This window comes from Gossypium hirsutum, chromosome D08, assembly GCF_007990345.1.
Source record: "Gossypium hirsutum isolate 1008001.06 chromosome D08, Gossypium_hirsutum_v2.1, whole genome shotgun sequence".
Classification (NCBI taxonomy): domain Eukaryota; kingdom Viridiplantae; phylum Streptophyta; class Magnoliopsida; order Malvales; family Malvaceae; genus Gossypium; species Gossypium hirsutum.
In genome coordinates, this window is record NC_053444.1 from 12,084,710 (window position 1) to 12,106,562 (window position 21,853).

The 21,853-nt window shown below is 33.0% G+C and overlaps 1 long non-coding RNA gene across 3 annotated transcripts; it reads right to left on the reverse strand.

Annotated features, from left to right (window-relative positions):
- Window positions 1-9,673: 9,673 nt before the first annotated feature.
- LOC107913295 (uncharacterized) lies at window positions 9,674-12,780 on the reverse strand. Of its 3 annotated transcripts, none has more exons than XR_001688464.2 (4): window positions 12,314-12,780; window positions 10,861-11,104; window positions 10,589-10,751; window positions 9,676-9,971 (listed from the first exon to the last, which is right to left on the reverse strand). It is a non-coding gene; the product is annotated as an uncharacterized lncRNA (long non-coding RNA). The 3 variants fall into 3 exon arrangements; XR_001688465.2 differs by having other exon boundaries at window positions 10,861-11,042; window positions 12,314-12,777; XR_001688463.2 differs by having other exon boundaries at window positions 9,674-9,971; window positions 10,861-12,775.
- Window positions 12,781-21,853: the final 9,073 nt, after the last annotated feature.

Below are 21,853 nucleotides of genomic sequence, written 5' to 3' on the forward strand. Positions count from 1 at the left end.
TGATTTCTCTTTTTTTATACATGTACTCTTCTTTTATTTCATTTCTTATTATTTTTAGTATAGTTTATCAAACTCGTTTTTTTAATTTTTTTGTACTATTATTCGATTAAAGTAATAATTAGATCTATTTATGCTTAGATTAGAATTAATTTAGTGCTCGCCACCCTTGGGTACAATCATCGTAGTACTTACCAACTCCGTTGTAATTATATTAAAACCTGACCCATATACTTATAGATACCGCTTTTCACATCTTTTCTGCAGGATTTCTGCTCTGGATGTTGGTACATCCGGAGGCGGTTACCTACCAACCCCACTGTAAAATAGATACTAGGTGTGTGCATAACATAACATACATGAAAATTCCTACTGCCAAAGCATAAAGAACCTTTCTCAGGTTCTATCCTTCTTCCGTTGTCATAGGAAAATCCTCTAAAAAGAGATGAAATCCCAATACAAAGATTTGATTTCCCTTGTTCGAATCAGTCATTGCATAATGCTCCAATATCTTGTCTATGTATGAAGCTTGAGATAGTGTTATCACGTTGTTCTTTCGATCCCTTAAGATTCGAATACCTAGAACAAAATTAGCTTCTCCCAAGTATTTCATGCTAAACTATTGGGTTAAACATAGTTTAACCAATGACAAAGTCTCTACATTATTCTCAATGAGTAGAATCTCATCGACATATAGAATGAGAAAGATCACTTTTCCATCCTTTAAATTTTTATAAACACAAGGTTCATCTACATTTTACTCAACCAAAATTCTTGATCGCTTGATCAAATCTTTGATTCTATGAGTAGGATGCTTGCTTAAGTTCATATATGGATCTAAGTAGTTTTCAAACTTTATGCTCGTTTCCTTTAGCTATATATCATTTGGGTTGCATCATATAGATTCTCTCTTCGAGATAGCCATTTAAAAACGCTGTCTTGACATCCATTTGTCAGATCTTGTAATCAATAGTTGTCGCAATGGATAATAATATGCAAATTGACTTGAGCATGGCAACTGGAGAGAAGGTTTCTTTGTAATCAATGCCTTCTTTCTGAGTATAACCTTTTGCTACAAGTCTAGCCTTATAAGTTTCCACTTTTCTATTCATATTTCTTTTCCTCTTGTAGATCCACTTACACTCTTTGAGTTTTATCCCAATCGGTAAGTCTACAAGTTCATACATTGAGTTGGAATCTATAGAATCCATCTCAGCTCTCATAGTTATTTCCAGAGCTTAGAATCAACACTCTGCATCACTTGTCATATGTGAATAGGTCACCATTTTCCTATTCAAAAAACTTAGTGTTAAAAATAATTTCGCCAGATTGGAAGAGCTCAGGCCTATGAGAAACCCTCTCATTGCGACGAAGCACTCTATGCTGGTAATCGTTTGCAAGGATACTATTAGGAGTTGGTTCTGAAACCATATTTGTAGGGTTTTATATTTCTCGAAAGTTCCTCAAGTACCTTTTTACTTCGAGGTTTGAAGTCATTCATGTAAATTTCTGCAATGAAAGTATCATGAGTTGACACTATTATAGTTTGCTCTTTTGGGTTATAAAACAAACCACATTTTTTCCCTTTGGATATCCTACAAACATGCACAATTCTGTCTGTGAATCCAAATTCCTTGTATCTTTATCCAAATGTGGGTCGAACATCCCCAAATTCTTAAATGATTATGATTTTGCTTCCTGCCATGCCACAATTCATATGGAATTTTTGATGTTGCCTTAGTTGGCACATCATTCAAAATATAGCAAGTTGTTTGTATCGCATATCCCCAAAACATGATTGGTAGCTTCGAATAACTTAACATCGAACGTACCATGTCTAGCAACATTTCATTCATTCTCTCTGCCATACCATTTTCTTATGGAGTCCCCAATGTGGTTAACTGGGATAGAATCCCATTCTTTATGAGGTACCCTAAGAACTCATCTAATAAATATTCCCCTCCTTGATTAGACCGAAGTGACTTTATGAGTAAACCTAGTTGTTTCTCCACTTTCGCACAAAAATCTTTGAATTTATCAAAGGTTTCACTCTTGTGGTGCATAAGGTACACAAACCCATATATGGAATAATCATAAATAAATGTTACATAATATTCTTAACCACCTCTTACACTAACACTCATGGGGTCACATACATCAATGTGCACAAGTTCTAAGGGTTTCACAGCCTTTATTCCTTTTGCATTGAAAAGATCGCTTAGTCATCTTACCTTTTAAGCAATATTGACATTGTGGAAGATCAACTTCATTAAGTGAACCTTCATTAAGTGAACTTAAGATGTCATCTTTTACAAGTCTAATGATTCTTTCTTGGTTAATATGACCAAGTCTCAAATGCCAATAGTATGCCTCATTAGAGTAAGATGTCTTAAGTTTCTTATTCAATATTTTAGTCTCAAGCAGTGTGTACATATTTGGTTTGATAAAATAGAGATTATTTGACATCCATCCATTACAGATAAGATTTTGATTTCTAAACATTGCAATTGCATTATTAAAAGTTACGGTCAAGTCGTATTTATATAAACATGTAACTAGAATTAAGTTTCTTTTGGAATTTGGCACATAGAAAACATCTTTCAAAATAATCTTCCTAAAGTTATCAAAATAAATACGTACATCTCCCACTACTCCAGTGCCACAGTTGTCCTATTTCGGTCAGCAATGATAGATTCTTATCCCTAAGGTCTTTACCCCTATTGAGAAACACAAACATGATTGGTGGCTCCCCGAATCCTCCATTAAAGACAAACATGATTGGTGGTCTATTAAATCCTCCATTAAAGAAGTGCCTACATAAAGGGTTTCATACCTTTACCTCTGAACATGTTTTCTGGCTTATCCAGAATTGCTTTGGCATTCTTACAACTCTCTAGTTCCTTATATAGGGTGCTGGTCACGATTTCCATCATATAGCAAGGAGCTATCTCTTCAGACTTCTTCCAGCATTTCTTAGCCTCAACTTGAGTGATCGGAGGACACTTATTATCAAGAACTGTTTTAAGTTTCTCACAGCTCAAGACAATTATTAGGTTCGTTTTCCATTCCTTATAGTTTTTTTTTGTGTTCAATTTGTTCTCAGTGAGTATGTTCAATAAGGGATTTGGTGTCATTTCGAAACTGAAAATACAACATTCATATATTAATATCTTTGTATTAAGCAAATGTTTGAAAAAAGTTTTGCAACATTATAATATGCATTAAGATGATGCATACGTCTTACATTAAACCGTGAAAATATTTGTAAACCATTGCAGCAATAATTCCTACACTCATTGAATCAAGCCATTGTGGGGTGATCATGATCAACTAGTAAGAACATGTATTTTTTGGAAAAAAAAACCGGTTTAAAAATGATTTTCTAGCATAATGAACTACTTCGAGTGTGGGTTTGAACCAATTGAAAATCTTAACTGAATTCGTACCTGTGTTTTTGGATAAATAGATCATTGATGTTTTTTGGCTTTCAACCAAACGATCTTCTTTACTATTCTCGTACAATGAACTTCTTCGAGTGTGGGCTCGAACCAATTGAATCAAAACAAAAAACTAGAACAAGTTTTCCTTTTGGGGTAAAAACGAAAATTCTCTTCCTTTAATAAAAACTGGAAAATTTTTTATTCTAAAAAATATGTTTATAAGTTGAGAATAAATTCTTTATATTTTTTGGCAGAATAATAATCTTTCAAAAGTTGTGTAGATAGCTCTACCATTGTCATCTATTTATAGGAAGAGAAGGTAGAACCTTGTAGAGTTGTAGAAATTTATTTTAAATAGAAAAACAACATCCTACTTAGAGTAGAAGAAGGGTGAGTCTCACCCTTGTATTTCTACTAGGGTTGCCACCCCCTTCATGTTATATGAGGGGTTTTGGGCCGTTCTCACATTAGGTCCAATTACGAGTACTTCTTGAGGCCTTTTTGACCCAGTAGTCTGTAATATGATACAACCTAATTCTATTTTTCTATTTCCCAAAATAAATTTTAATACTTACATATTAAATAATTTTCTCATCCCAATTTTACCCCAATAATTTTTTGACAATTTTACCCCCGATAAAATTTTGACGATTTTAACCTTAGTAAAATTTCGAGAAAATTCATTCAATATGTCACAACTCAACATGTTCGCTATGACTGAATGATTTATTTTCATTTTTGGGCTTCAAAACAGTCCAAAAACATAAACTCATTATTCCATCATTTTTTTAAATAATCCTATATAGGATTGCAAGTGTCCATTTTCATTTTCATTTTCATTTTCATTTTCATTTCCATTTTTTGGAAACCTACATTCATTTTTAAATGATTACATTTCTCCATTTTGGAGAAAACCATTATAGTTCCTAAATGTTTCCCATTTCTCTTTTCCATTCATTCCGTTTATTTCTATTTAAACACGTAATTCATTTCTAGTTTCAACGAGCTAGCAGAGAGACTAATTGGACATATGTAGTTTAGGCTCAAATGATTTATAATTAAGTTCTGGCTTCCTATTAATTATAAACTTATTTAGTCCCAAAGTCATTCCACTATAGTATCGTGACTGAGCTCTCCCCAACAAGATACCATTACGAAAGCAACTACTTAGTGCTCGTCCAATGACCTTGTCATAAGTGTGTTACCTTCATAGGATATCCTTGATCTCTTTGAGATAATATTTGTTCTCGCAATATGACCCTATTTTATCTCATGATAACTATTACATAATCCTTCATGAAAAGTCAATCACTATCAAATAGTGATCAAGTCATCCATCACAAAGATGGACGACCCGTGGCCATGTTTATTTTTCATCAACCATGTAATGTCAATGAGAGGTTATCATTTACCCATGTTTTAGGCTATGAATTCCACTATTGTGAATGACTCTACAAACTACAAAATTCGTACACCCAAGCACCAGCTTTCAATTCCTTATCTATTTGAACTAGGAATTTTACTTACATCAAAGTGTACGAGTGACATATATATAGTCCGCCATTCACTTAGGATTTAGGTATGTCACACTATGAATGTCAAAAGTGAAGAAATCCATAAACAGATTCAAGATTTATTCTACTTGGGTCATGTCCGATGTACAGTCAGTCCAGATAGTCACATCTATGTCTCTATCTTCTGGGAGTCATACGATCCGATGCCCAAGACAAGGCATCTTCCCAATTGGACTTGATAGACAAAATATTAGTCTTTCAATCAGTTTGATCATTTTCAATTAGACTAAGAACATGTTTAGGTCCATCTACTAATACAAGTTGTCTTTTTGTACTACGATCCAACCATGTAATACCGCTTAGTATTAGTTAAACATTAGACAATCAATGTCTACTTCCATTTTTCTTTGTATGCAAAAACCATGTAAGGAAAATATAAAAGGTATTAATGTAATTCATGAATAATTTTATTAATCAAGCTGTTCAAAAAAAATTACAAGTGTATTTAGTCAAAAATACTACACTCAAGGAACCAAATCCAATAAGATTTCCATCCAATTAGTACATGAACCTAATTCCTTAGACATTCGCACGTGCTAATAACATTTGACCATCATTCTAACTTAATTAGAACTCTAACAAGAGTTACTTAGCTAGAAGATCTTAAATGTATAACCATAAACTCAACACCTATCGCATCATGCACAACAAATGAGTCATCGTGGGACAATCTCACCAAGTACCATGTTGTGATTAGTTGTCCTCTTTGAAGAAAGAACTACTTACTATAACATATGATAATACCTACCACAAGGTTCGGTCCAACTATAATACGAATAGAAGAGAGCTCTACTTACTTTCATGAAATATCCTCAGTGAGGTCCACATGAAAATCCTTCCATGGGATAGTTAAATTGCCATGCCATCACAAGAGACCATTGATGGAGGTCGTAGGTCTTGTTTAGGGACATTCTCCCACTCAATATTTTAAAAACATGCAAGGTTTTTAATTTTCAGTTTTAATCATGAACGATCAATATATGCATGACAAGTACATTTGGCATTCTCCCTAATCTATATGGCATACTTATCTCATATATGCATGAGCATACATTTGTAGTCAAATAATTATCATCATATTTATCTCATAAAATTAAAAGTATAAAATTAAATTACTCTGACCAGCCAAATTTTCTATTATTCCATCTTAGAAAAATAAAATTTCAAAAATTACAAAATTCACCCCAAAGCATACTTTGGGTCTTCAATTTTGTCACCACCGACTTCTGTTGCAGCATCGGTTCACGTTTTTGTCATCGCCGTCTTTCCACCACCATTTTCATGTCGTCATCACCGTCGGCCACCACCGTCAGACCATCGTTGAACACTTCTCAATTTTTTTGGGTCAAATTTGTGTCATCTTAATCGATTTGGATGCATCTCGATTTTTTGGGTTTCACCGGGAAAAATTAGGTTACAAAATTCCTATGTTCATTTTCGACTCACATACTTTATTCTAAATAAAGAATAAAATAAAATCTTGCATGGAGATGATAGTTCACAATATAAAATATACATGTCCGATAAATTAATAAATTACAACTAAATTACTAAGAATAACATATTTGACAATATTACTTTATCATCCATAATAATAAAATAATAACATATATTCATTCGCATACATTCCCCTAAACATGCATACAATTACGAGAATATCACACATTTTCAAATATCATCATACATGAAGAAGAGAGAGAATTTTGGTCTCGATTTACTCTATAAACATAGCACAATCGTAGCTCTAATACTAAAGTTGGAAAAACTTCAATTTGAAAATAATTTTCTTGCACAGTTGAAAATTAAATTTTTGAAAATCGACCTGATTTGTGATATTTATAGCAATAAACCCCAAACTAAAATCGTACCCATGTTTTCAGATAAACAAATTATTGATGTTTTCTGGCTTTCAACCAAATGATCTTCTTCCTATTCTCGTACTATAAACTGCTTCGAGTGTGCACTCTAACCAATTGAATCAAAAGACAGAACTAGAAAAAGTTTTATTTTCTTTTGGGGTGAAAACAAAAATTCTCTCTTCTAAATATAAACTGGTAAAATTGTTATTACAGAAAATATGTTTAATAGTTGAGAATAAATTCTCTATATTTTTCGACAGAGTAACAATATCTTTAAGTTCTATAAATAGTTCTGCTAGTGTCATCTATTTATAGGAAGAGAAAGTAGAACCCTTGTTGAATTGTAAGAAATTATTTCAACTAGAAAAATAACTTCCTACTTAGAGTAGGAGTAAGGTGGACAACATCCCCTGGTATTCCTACTAGGGTTGCTGCCCCCTTCACATACCAAAAGGATTTTGGGCCTCTCTTACAATGAATCAAATTACAAGTACTTTCCAGACTTTTTAACCTAGTTATTTGTAATTAGATCCAACCAGAATTTGTTTTCTATTTCCAAAAATAAACTTCAATATTTTATATTAAATAATTTTCTCATCCCAATTTTACCCTAGTAAATTATGATGATTTTAACCTTGGTAAAATTTTCGAGAAAATATATTTAATATTTCACAATTCAACTTGTTCACTATGACCGAATTATTTATTTTTATTTTCGGGCTTTTAGGTACCTCAAAAACATAAACTCATTCTCCCAGTCATTTTTAATTAATTCATCTAATTTACAAATGAATTATTTCTCATTTTCATTTCCATTTTAAGAAAACCACATTTATTTCCAAATGATTTCATTTCTCCATTTAAGAGAAAACTATAATAATTTTTGAATGTTTTCCATTTTTCTATTTCTATTCATTTTAATTCAACACACAATTCATTTCTGGTTTCAACGAGCTAGTGGAGGGACCAATTGGACATATGTAATTAGGGCTCAAATGATTTATAATTAAGTTCTGGCTTTTTGCCTATTAATTATAAAATCATTTAGTCACAAGATAATTCCACTATAATATCGTGTTTGAGCCCTCCCTAACGACATACCATTACGAAAGCAACTACTTAGTGTTATCTTTTCATAAGCGTGTTATCCTCATAGGAATCTCTTTGGAATAATATTCGTTCTCTCAATATAATCTTATTTTATCTCATGTTAACCATTACATCTTCCTTCATGAATAGTAAATCACTATCAAATAATGATCAAGTCATCCATCACAAAGGTAGACGACCCATGGTCACGTTTACTTTTCATCAACCATGTAATGCTAATGAGAGGATATCATTTACCCATGTGTCAAGTTCCGAATTCTATTGTTTTGAATGACGCTACATACTAAAGAAGTCATAAACCCAACGCACCAGCTTTCAATTCCTTATTGATTCGATTTCAAGCTTTTACTTACATCAAAGTATACGAGTCAGGCATATATAGTTCGTCATCCACTCAGGATTTAAGTATGCCACACTATGAACGTCACAAGTGAATAAATTCATAAACGGATTCAGGATCTATTCTTCTTGGGTTCAATCGGTGTACTGTCAGTCACATCCATGTCTCTATCTTCTAGGAGTCATCTACTCCGATGCCCAAGACAAAGGATCTCTCCAATTGGATTTGATAGATGACATGTTAGTCTTTCAATCGGTTTGCTCATTTACAATTAGACTACGGATATGTTTAGGTTTTTCTATCAATACAAGTTGTCTTTTCGTACTATGATCCGACCACATAATATCGCTTAGTATCAGTTTAAACATTAGACAATCAATGAGCAACATTTGCTTCCATTTTGCTTTGCATGTAAAAACCATGAGGAAAATTATACAAAGTATATTAATGTAACCAATGGATTTGTTTTATTAGCCAATCTGTTTGAAAAAATTACAAGTATACATTGATGAAAATACGACACTCAGGGCACCAAATCCAACATTTCTCATTTTAACGAACACGTTCTCAAGTACACCTTTTTGGCATACTAAGGACCTATCAACTAATTGCAGTGTTATCGACGTGTTTTTTAACTCCCCTAATATGAGTTTCACATAGATTGATAGGGGTACTAAAATGATATTGGCCCCTAAATAAAAAATGGCCTTGCTAAAATATCTATCCCCTATCTCTATAGAAATTGTAAAACTACCCAGATCTTTTAATTTCGAGGGTATTTTCTTAGCAATAATAGCACTACAAAAGGAGTATATGTTAAATTTATTAAGATATGTTTTATTGCAATCTATTTTACAAATTTAGGCTTAATTTGGATGGGCGGTGTGTTTAGCTCCAGTGAGGTTAAAAACAGCGGTGGCGGTGAGATTAGTTACTGTAACAGTGAGATTGGGTACTGTAGCAGTGAGATTAGAAACAGTGGTGGAGTGTGTGTTTGGATTCAAACGCAACTGTAGCGGTGAGGTGAAAATAGAAAATGACTTTTAAGGGCATTAAATTAAAAATGATATATAATAGAAGTTTTTAAAATTATTTAACAATTACAAAATTAATAAATGATTAAAAATTATTACAATTATATTTATTTTCAATAATAAATAATTAAAAATGAATTAAAACTAGAGAAAAAATTCAAAAAATTATTTTATTTAATATTTCAAAATTAATCATATATTTAATTATAGGAGAAAAACGAATTACATGTAGTCTGGATTACATGTGTTGGTTTTTTTAGCAAAAAACTAAGGAGAAAAAGAAAAACGAATGCAAAGAAGTTTGAACAAGAAGAAAACTGAATTTGATTTCAAAAAATTAGATCTTTTTCATTGACTTGAGAAGCATTTATGTTACAATGAAATATGGCAGTTAACTAATGTATAACTGCTCCCAAAGCCGAGATAGAATTACAAACAAAATGTAGCTGACATACCAGCTATAACATCAAACATAAATCAACAACTACTCCTACTAACTTTAAGTATAAATTACATTGCAACTAAATCAAGTTACAAATGAAAAAAATAAACAAAATGCTGCTGCTTATCTGGTTCAGCTAGGATGTTGGTCTGCATGCTGGTTTGCTGCTGGTTTCCTATTACAACAAATTAAGTAATGCATCAAATTAAGTAATGCATCAAATTAATGTTGGTATTCAAGAAACAAATTAAGTAATGCATCAAAGTATCATTACACCATAGCTACTTAAATATATGAAGAATACTCTCAACTTCCTAGTCTTGAAAGCTGAGAAGATAGCAATAGAGATGCCATGAACACTTCCAAATCATAATTATGCATTATAAAGTCTTAGCAACTAGCATGCATCATATACAGGCTGATGTCATTGATATGTAAGTAGCAAATTTATATCAAACCATTTAAAACACAAGCGTGATAGCAGAAACGGAGTCCTTGCTGAAAGCAACTGCCAGACTACAGAAACAACTGCAATTTCCCTTCCTTTATACCGATTTATCAGATACCAGTGATCATTACTTTATCTTGTTGGATCATTTAAGCTCTTCAGCTACTGATACAGCATAAGAGGAAGTCCAGCAGGTGGAGCTGCTACAAATAGACTCACATACTAATAATATGTATATATCTATCCTTCTTGTTATATAACGACTAACAGGCTCCCGATTTAGAGATAGCCTATCTCTACTTGATGAATCTGTAATCCAAATGAAAAATGAAGTTTGAAAATACCTGCAAATCATAAATGTTATAAGCATTCCCAGACTCATCAAATTCGCATGGTAAGTTTGGAACATATCTCCTCAGCTCATCTACAATGAATTGGTAGTGGTAAACACCAAATGGGAGCATCTTCATGATAATGAAATCTTTACCCAAAGAGTGCAAGGGTTCTCTGAAAGGAGAAGAAATAAAAGTTACTGCAACTTAGATTGTGAAAAGAAAACTGCTCAAGCTAAAGAATGGAACTTCAAACATAGACACCATAATAGAGATTCCAGTACATGGTCTTCCAATTGTCCCATGATCCAGTAATAGCTACTCGCTTGCCACCAAAACACTATGTTATCATCACTGCTCTCTTCTGCTCTTGGTGGAAATCCTTGTAACGCGTAGACTTTTGTACCAGTGGATGATTTCAGATTTGCATCATTTGACCAGGTCTGAGCAAGGGAGCCTCAGAGATCTAGAGAAAGAATTGCAACTCGATTGGATTTTCCATTACATGTATCTCTATCAACGAGTGTCCTTAGATATGCCAAATCATGTGTTAGATAATAGAAAGCCTTCATAAACAAGCTTTTCTTTTCTTTTCTTTTTTACGAATGTTGTACAAATTTTCAAGCAATTTCATTTCCTTTTAGCATAATATGCAGAAACCGATCTCCTTCAAGTTTACAGCATAACCAGGGACATTAAGAGTAGAATGACACCATGCCAATGGTTTTTAAGGCCAAAACTGTTAGTTTTGCAACAATGAATATTGCTATAAAGTTTAACCCTTCTAACATGAAAGCATGTAACAAGAAGTCAACAAGCATCATTGTATCACCTTGAAGATTCAAATGGAAAGATATCGTACATACAGTGAAATAAAATATTCCATTTACACAAAACAACAACTATTATGATAAAGAAACAAAGAATTACAAGCCTATTTCTTCGGAGCAAATGAGAATACAGAAATGCAGACCATAAAATAGGCTGTAAATTTGAGACCCTACAAACATAGCAGGGTAGCAATAACTAGTAAGAGCCAAGGTTTCTAGCTCAGGGCACCCAATCCCTGCCTTCAATACACCTAGTGTTCCATGAGTTATGCAAAAAGTAAAAGGTTTATCTTTTCTACTATCTCAGCAACCATAGATGATATAAAATTATCTTTTTTGGTAATGATTAAAGAGGCAAGCAGCCAAATTTAAGAGGGGGAAAAGAAAAACAAGACAAAAGGTACAAGAATACATGATCTAACTGTTTTTGCACGTAAGAAGCAACATTAAAATTTGTATGGAAAGGTTCCAATCTATGTGCAGCAGTAGAATATAGTATAGTCGAAGCACAATGAAAAGGGAAGTATAAACTGAAATGATTCTTTAGAGAGCTAGTAATGCATCCCAGGCTCTCATTTTTCTTCTTGAATTAAACAATTCCGAACATTCTGGCCATCATACTGAAGAAGTATCATATTAGCATGTGTGAATTATCTAATTCAAGATAGCACTGCATTTTCATACACTATTTGGTAACAGTTCAAAGATAAATGTTCCGTCTCCATTCAATATAAGCCAAAGATTCCACCTATCTACCATTTGGTTCTTTGAAATGATTTAAATCTTGAAGCATGTTGAGATCCTTTTCATGCACTGATCTTAACTGTAAATCTAATGCTGAGAAGAGAAGATGAAGAACAGAAGAAGAAAAAGGAATGAAGAACGGAAGAAGGAGAAGGAGCCTTACCTGGATGAAGGAGGAACCGGAAGAGGTCTTTGACCAAACTGATTTGCAACCCAAGGGGAAGGGGAAAGGGGAGAAGAAGGGTAACCAAACATCAGAAAAGCCAAGCTTTTACAAGTTATCAAACAGAACAAACAAAAGAAATAATATATGGGTAAAAGAGGAAAAGAAAAAGCAACTGAAGTTGCTAAATTTTCACTGGACCAAAAATCTCCAGTTGATTTGGGGCTGACCAGCGTAGTGGAGATGGCTTCTCACCGGACTGGCATGTTGAACCAAACGGCTGACCAGTGAGACTGCTACCATTTTTTACCCTCAACTACACGTCACTGGTATGCAATGACAAACCAAAGGAAGCCTTAGTTTACAAGATGAATAGTCAATTATTTTCATAAATTTATTATGATAGAGAAATTCGCTTCGAGAAAATTGATTGCTTATTTGAATTAAGCCTTCAATTAATCATGAGGTTCAAGTAGAGGGTAAAGCTTGAGAAACTGAAATTAAACATTAGTTTGAAAACTAATTGTGTATTTTAATCGAGTCATTGGATGGCGATTTTTCTTCTCGAGGTGGCTAGGAATCTACCTAATAAGGACGAGACATGTCCTTGTCCCTTGCTCATTCCCAATGTTTTTTTTATCGTCTAACAAAAAAAAAACAGTAAATCACCATTTCATACTATTTTGGTAAAATAATCGTAGTCATACTATTTAAACCAGTGATGGAGCTATATATATGATTGTGGGGTTAACTTATATACTTTTTAAATTTATAATTTGATGGATTGACTCTACAAAAAATTTGAAAAATGACCCACCAAATTTAAATATATATATATTTTTATAAAAAATTAATTTATATAAAAATAATTTGATCTCTTTTCACTCACTAAAACCCAAAAATCCTTCTTCCTTTTATTATTATTATTTTGATAAAGAGAGGTATTTCAGTGCATAGCTTACACTAAAACTTGTCTCTTAATTCTATTGTCACTCACATCATTGTGTATCACTTGCAAAGTCTCATACGGTAGTTGAAAAAGCCTGAAATCCTAAAGGAAGCTTGAATGCATAGTTCGCGAGCATATCAGCAGCCCTGTTTCCTTCTCTATAAACATGAACTATCTTCACCTCCGAATTCCTCCTAAGTAGTCGATAAACAGCCCGAGCAGTAGCCAAACTCGAAACATTATCTTGCGATTGCTGCAACAAAGTAACAACACAATTTACTTTTATTTTATTTCTACATTTCTCATTCTTTCACATTCTCTCTAGAATTTTACAAGATAGGTGATCAATCTTTCAATACTTTCAAGTGAGTCTCTCTAAATTGGTAACATTTTTTTCTTTAAACTTTATTGATTAATATTTAGAAAATTAGGATTGTAGCTTTACTTGTGATAGATTAAGATTTTTTATGCAAGATTCAGTTTTTTATTGATTGAATGATCTTGAAATATTGCATTCTCATTACACTTAAAAATATTTAAGTGATTTCTATTTTTGTGAAAGAAAATTACTAGTTGAATGTTGGTTTTATATAAACTTTTATATGTTTTTATTTATTTATTTAAAATGTTTAATTGGATTGGAAAAATATTTTAAAATAAAATCTACTTTTGAGGTAGAAGAATTACAAGAAAAAAGAGTCAATAACTGAAGTAAGATACAAACCAAATAGAGAAAAAAAATCTAAAAAGTGAAGTAAAGTTTAGACTTGATAACCTTCTAACCTGTGAACTAAAATTACATATTATCATCCAAATGATAGAAACAATATGAGGGCATATTTACAAAAAAAAAAAAAAATTAGTCAACCTTAACATCACAACTTTCCCCAAATAAAAATTGTGGGCTAATATTATGCATTAGTTTTTTTTAGGATTAATGTTATGCATTAGTTTATATGATGTTTATAACTATTTTAATTTTTTAAAATTTAACCTCACAATCTAAATTTTTTGTTTCCACCCATTATTCAGTAATTAATTTTTTGTATTATTTAATTAAGTTTGATAATTTATGTTGTTATATTTAAAAAAGAAACACCTACTCATCTTTTGAAACTAAAGTTAATTGAATCAGATATCCCGAAACTATGATTATCGTTCTAAATTGGTCTTTAAACTTTAAAACACTCTAATTACCTCCTCAAACTATCGGTGTTATTTCAATCAAGTCTTTTTGTTATTAAAACCGTTAAATTACTCTTCAAACCTTATGTAACTAATTTAAAATAAAAAATTTAAATAAATAGAATATTGTCAAAAAAATTTAAAAGTAAAAACTAAAATTGAAAAGAAAAAAGGTGAACAACAAAGCTTCTATAAAAGTTTTGAAAACCTCGTAACTAATAACTTTAAAACAAATATTTTTGCAATATTCATTTTTCGTAAAATTTTTATTTTAAATTATGCAACATAAGATTTGATGTATCATTTACCAGTTGAATTAATTATTTTAGTAACGAAAGGACCTAATTGATATAACCTAATAGTTTAAGGATGTAATTAGAATATTTTGAAGTTTAAGGATCAATTTAAAATAAAAGTCATAGTTTGAAAATATTTGAAGCAATTAATTCTTAAAATTAATGTACTTGTTTAGTAGAATAAAATGTATAAGGGACATTCCGTCAAATCAAAGCGATAATCTTTGGTAGTTGTGATATATTTTTTTATAACTTTGGTATCTATACTTTTACACATTTTCACATGTCAAAATTTTTACAAAAATTAGTAAAATAAAACAACAATAAAAATTATAAAAACTACAAAATCATAATCTATTTTTAAAAAAATATAAAAAAAATATTTCTTAAAATTATAAGTAAGAAAAAATTTTAAAAAGATTTATAAAATTTTAAAAATGAGTTTGTTTGAAATTTTAGGTTTTTAGGTTTTTTATGAAAAAATTTAAGATTTTTATTTTTTTCATTTTAGAGTTTTTTTTTGTATTTTTATGATTTTTTATATTTTTAAGGAATTTTTATTTTTAAAGTAAAAAAACCATAAAATTTTTAAATTTTTTATAAAATTTTCTAAAAAGACCCCTAATATTTCAAAAGAACAAAATTTTTAATTTTTCTGATTTTTTAAATTCTTTTTGAAGTTTTGCATGAATATAAATTTAATTCTTTTTATAATTTTTTTTAAAAATAGATTAGGATTTGTTTTAGTTTTAGTTTTTAAGGTTTTTTAAAAACTTTTATGATTTTTTGGGATTGTTAATGATTTTTTTATATTTTTAAAATTTTTAAGTGAAATTGGAATTAGTTTGACACATGGCAATGTGTTATTAATTGTTTTATATTTTTAGTAAAAAATTGAGTTGTGATTAGACTTGATCACGGGTTGATTCATAATTTCAAGTTCGTTTTCTAGACTAGGGCCTTGCTTGACTTGAAAATAGGTTTAAAATTCTGCTTAAACTCGACGTAAATTAAAAATGTTAAACTCGAGCTCGACTCGACCAGCCCGTATTAATTTTAAAATGTCATTTTCATTTATCCTCTATACACTTTCACTCAAACATGAAGATTACACGAAACTATCATAAGAACCTACCAATCTCTACAAGAGAAAAGAAGAGAAAAAAAATTAATGCAAAAAAAGAAGAAAAATACAATCTTGATATATATAAAGTGAAAAACAAGGTAAAACAAAGGTAAAACAAAGAAGGGAAAAAACAATGGCAACAGGGTAAGGAAAAAGATCAAAGCTATCAGCTCCAACATATCCCACTATAATTTTACCACCAGGACCATCCATTCATGGCTTATTTCAATCAGGTTTAGGGTTAAGTCCAGGTCCTATGACACTGGTTTCAACTTCTTTCTTAGATCCTGACTCAACAAATAGGTCTTTTTCTCAGCTTTTAGCTGGTGCCATGGCTTCACCTGGAGCTAAACTGCCATACAACTTCATGGATGATTCATTTATGGAAGTGGGTTTTGAAAATGGAGCTGAAAAAAAATCTGGGTTTAAACAAAATAGTCCCTTGAATTACTTGTTTGATGTTTCTTAGTTTAGATTTGATAGAAGCTATTTTTGGATTTTTCTTAGTATAGGTATGTGATTCTTAGGCTTTGATTGAAAAATATTCTATTTGAGTTCTGGCTAGCTTAGAAAACGGATTTTAATTTGTCTAAATTTATTTTTTAGATTTATATTTTTATCTAAATACTTTCACCTTTCGAATGGATATTTAGGGTTAAATAAATAGCCTGATCCATAATCAAGTTTAATTGAGATAATGATATTACATCATTAAAGTATATAGGTCAAACCGATAATAAAAATAAAATACAATTGCTAAACTAATAAGAAAATAGTATAAAAATCATAGGGTCGAAAGAGGTATTAAGCTAAAAATATACTGAGCTAAAGTTATTTTTTTTCTCTGGAAGCGTTGAATCATGAATGTGAAGTTTCTTTTACAGCGTGAAAAAAAAAGAGATGAAACCATTGCTGGGTGGGGAGGTACAATGATATATATGCTCCAACCCAAAGCTAGCCCCTTCAATTGTTGTTCTCCAGAATTCTTTTTCTTTTTTGGGTTCATTATTGTCCTCGAGAATTTTGGTAATACTATCAAGATCATGATCATGATCGTGATCCATTTACATTTTGCGGAATAACACGGTTTCATCAACATATATCTGTTCATAGCAAATGTTCTCCAAAATCGACTGATTTTGTTCTGATTTTGCTTTGCTTCTTAGATATAAAGCATGCAACTTACCGTCGACAATGAATACAACGTCGTCTTTTTATCAGGATATATTTCTGTGGGTTTTGACTTTTCATCAGGTATGATAAATGAAACCCATTATTAAGTCGAACAAGAACTGATTCAACCACCTTCCTGCAAACCCATGTTTCGGTGATGCCAGTAGCCAATTTCGCATGGTTGACATTCTCCTACTCTCAGTATGTAGCCTAATGACGAAAAATCTTCACATATTCCTTGATAAATATTTGCATATACAGAATTCATGCTATGTCGAGCCTAGTGACCCTGGCCTTTCGCTTTTATGTCGAGCCATGGTTACGCAATCCCTATTTACTTTTGGGTGTATGGCGTATATTTTCTTTCTCTAGCTGGCTGACTGCAGAGATATAAATGCTGGTATTTTGGTACTCAAAAATTTATATTTCCACAAGAATTCGACTTTTAGCATAATTAGTTCTTGCGTTTAGTTGAATCGATTCCTACATTATTTTTAAGAATAACATCTAATAACAAAGCTTTTTACTGTAAGAATTTTTTATGCTATAAGCAGATGCATCATTCATACACGTGCTTCAAATTTTTCAGGATAAAGTGAGGATGGGGTAATACAGTCGTAACATGAGAAAAGATATCAAATTCTGAAAAAAAAAAAAATCAACCCAAATATCTCAGTGTCCATTCTTTTTTCTGAAATGGGAATATAAGGTAAAATACAAATAAAAGCCCTTTCTTTTAAAAAAATTATTGAAATGGGCCAGGTAAAAAATTAGTTACCGCAATGGTCTTATTTCCTCGAAAACGGGTCCACGTCAACGCGTTGTCAAGTGACGAATCAGGAAAACGCTTTCTCAAGGGAGCGCTTTGTCCACGTGGACAGAAAGTGCATCCTTGAGGGCGCACTTTCTGTCCACGTGGACAAAGCGCTTGCTTGAGTAAGTGCTTTGCCCGCACGTGAACAGTAGCATTAACTATTTTTTTGACCATTGGTGACACCCCCAACGGTAAAAATAAAAAACTATAAAGCCCCCCTTTCATTTTTTTTACACCTAAATCCTTGCTCTCAATTTCTCTCCAATATTCTCTCAAATTCCTCTTAAAAAAAGCTTTAATTTTTTTAATTATTTTAAAAAAAGCTTTAATTTTATTTTTTAAAATTTTTTTAAATCATAAAAATTTTATCATGTTAGCAATGGCCGAAGAATTAATTCGTCTCGATAACAAGCACATATCCGTCGAACAAATGAAAATGGTAAGTGTTAAATTTAATTTTTAAATATTATTTAAGATTTTTTTTTATTTATGTAATTTTAAATAATTTTTATTTTATTATTTCTTATAAAAGTCTGTAGATCAGATATTGCAATGCTATATCCGTAATATGCATGGTCCTCCATCACCGTTAGTAGAGAATTACCTGCGAGAAGCAGGTTTTTGGCACATGGCGACGATAGGCCGGGGATGCAAGTTGGACCCGAAACTCATCAGTGCTTTGATTGAAAGGTGGAGACCCGAGACGCACACATTTCATCTTCCATGTGGAGAATGCACTATCACTTTGGAAGACGTAAACTTGCAATCAGGATTGTCAGTGGACGGGTACGCAGTCATCGGGTCTGTTCAATCTGGTGATTGGGGAGCGGTATACTACGAGCTTTTAGGCGCTATTATGGACAATAGTAACGAAGGTCGGATCGATATGGGCTAGTTATGAGACACATTCCCGAAGCCGGATGATGATTCTACCGAACTAGAAAGAATCCGATATAGTCGGGCATACATTCTTCAGATAATTGGAGGTTATCTGATGCCGAACTTGTTACGGAACCTTGTACATCTAAGATGGCTGTTGAAACTCGTTGATTTTAGAGGAACTGGTGAATTTAGTTGGGGGTCTGCCGTGTTGGCAACATTTTTCCTGGAGATGTGCAGCGTGACGCGACCGAATAAAGTGAAAATCAGAGGTTGCCTATCACTACTGCAGTCATGGGCACGATTTTGCTTTCCATTTTTACGTCCTCGAGTGGACCACCCATATACATTCTCACTCATAACGAGGTAAATTTTATATTAGATTTTACAATTATTGCGTAGATTTAAAATATAACCGTATGCTAAAAATTTATTTAATTAGGTGGAACCATTCGGCAAGTTATGCTTGATTACCTACCTCTCTTGAAGATATATGGCTTCTATTAGACCAACGGTCGAAAGCACAAGTAAGTATTAAATAAAATAGATATTTCCATCATGAGATAGTCAATTGGTATTTAGTATTTAGTATTTAGTATTATGTATTATGTATATAACTAATATTTTCATCATGTTCATATAATTTCAATAGACACCATACGAGGATCTGGCAATTCAGGCAGTAATTCCGGATGAGTACTTCCAAAATCCAAACGCTTGGCATGTGAAAGTCCTATTGATCAACTTTGTGATCGTGGAGATGCACCAGTCAGACAGAGTATTACGGCAATTTGGATTCCGACAACCGATTCCCATGGCACTTGAGGTGTTGGATGATCATCACAAAATCGACCTACGGAAATTGCATACGGATTGGCCAAGATTCTGGTCACACTACATCCAAATGTGAGAAGATCGATATGATTATATACCTACTCGGGAACCGATTATCGTTCCAGATTTAGCATGCGTGCCGGAATATATGCCATGTTTAGGATCCATGACAAGCTATATTTTCTGTCGTCAGAAGAGAGGCAGCGGCAATTGCGTGTCCAAAGGGAACGACGTGGCCCTTTAAATCCAAGAAGAAGGGACGACGACGCAGGCTCATCACAATCACCCGGCCCATCACCAAGCCCAGCAACAGCACACATACAGTCACCGGGCCCAACACTTCAACTGACGACACCCACAGCACAGCCTTTTCAGATGATACCAGGTACGTATCCTAGCCCTTTTATGTATCCTAACCCTTATATGTTTCCTTTTTCTAGTCCTATGGCGGGTTGGAGTCCATGGCCTGGTTCATCTCCATTTTCGATTACGCCGAGTAAACCGCTGATATATAGGCCACCATCGTACGAGGAATCGCAGGAGGGGCCGTTGGGGAGCTCTTCTTTTACCAATCCCCATAACCGTATGGGTTTCAAACAACTTCGCCGTTGGTCATGCAAACACCTCCACCGCCACTATTCTATCAAGGTGGTTCATTGTCCCAACATCGACAACCAGATCCCCTACCGGAAGAACCAGAATCCCTGCTGAAGCAACCACAACTCCCGTCAGAAGCTAGACAAAGGAGGAATCCACCGCGTAATAGTCGACGGCCGCCATATGGCACTGAATCCGGTGGGCACGGAGATTGATTTTTATTTAAATATATTTTTACTAACATTTTGAATATTTTGATATTATTTGATATAATAAAATAGAAATTCTGACATATTATTTCATGTAATAAAATAGAAATATACTTTTACATTTTAAATATAATAGAAATTCTTTTAAATAACATAATAATTTGAATATTTCTATATTATTTCATTTAATAAAATAGATTTTCTTTTAAATAAGTTAATATTCTGAATATTTCTATATTATTTGATTTAAAAAGATATAAATAATACAAATTTTTTTACAACAACGTTCAAGTTTTGCGATTTGGGCATGATCGACTTGTATGGCCCGGGATCTCGAGGTGGATCCACATCCGAGTCATCTTCTAACCCACCATCATCTGCAACGTAAGAGGTCCCCTCACCGGTGGACGTCGAAGGGAGTACATCATCCCTTCTTCTGAGCGTTTCATAACGTCCCCAATTAGATGTAGATTGCCAACTACTAGAAGTTGATGTCGTTCCCCAGTACGTATTTTCCAGCATCAAACATCGACCCACCGAGGTGCATGTCCCATCCACTAACACAGTGTCGTGCAAGGGATGTGTATTCCATACGCTACCAAACATGGGTTGTTCCATATTTTGTAACCCACTAACGAGTGCCGGGCAAGGGTCGTGTATACCTCTCGAACAGCAGTCGCAAGTGCATCATTTAGCGATGTAAATTGTACATATAACTCAATATAGGGTGCTCTAATAGCGAGATGAGTCTACACTATTGCCTCCAAGCTACGAGCACCTTTTACGTCGAACGAGTCATATGTCACCGGATCAACAGAAGAACAAAATCGATACGTAATAGATAGAACTTTCATTGGCGTCGTTCCAAATATTTTACGCCTAATTCTTTTATGATGTTCTGTCAAATCTATGTTCTGGTTAAAAACCAGTCGCATTGTATTCTCCGATAAAAAAACAACACCGTTCTCGGTGTAACACCCCGAACCCGAGACCGACACCGGAGTCGGACACGAGATGTTAACAAACTTTGAAAAATTTTTCCAGACACTGCCCAGTCTGAGTACTAGTCGCTTCAAAAATCATATCTTGAGTTTCACAACTCAAAAATCAGTTTTGTGATTTTTCCCTGAAACCAGACTCATGTCCCCACCTATGGATTTTTTTCTAGAATTTTTGGTCGGGCCAACTAGTACAGTTTATTAGTCAAAGTCTCCCATGTTACAGGGGTCGACTACACTGACCTTTTCCCATTACGACTGGGATATCTCTCTGCACAGAGCTTCAATACTGATGCCGTTTGTTTCTATGGAAACTAGACTCATAGAGGAATCCATACATATATGGTATGACCCCTAATTATCTCTGGTCAATTTATAGTGAATTTCCAAAGGCGGAACAGTGAATCCAGAAACTGTTCTGGCCCTGTTCCACAAGAACCCGAATATCTCTTTTTGTACTGTTCCTATAATTGTTTCGTT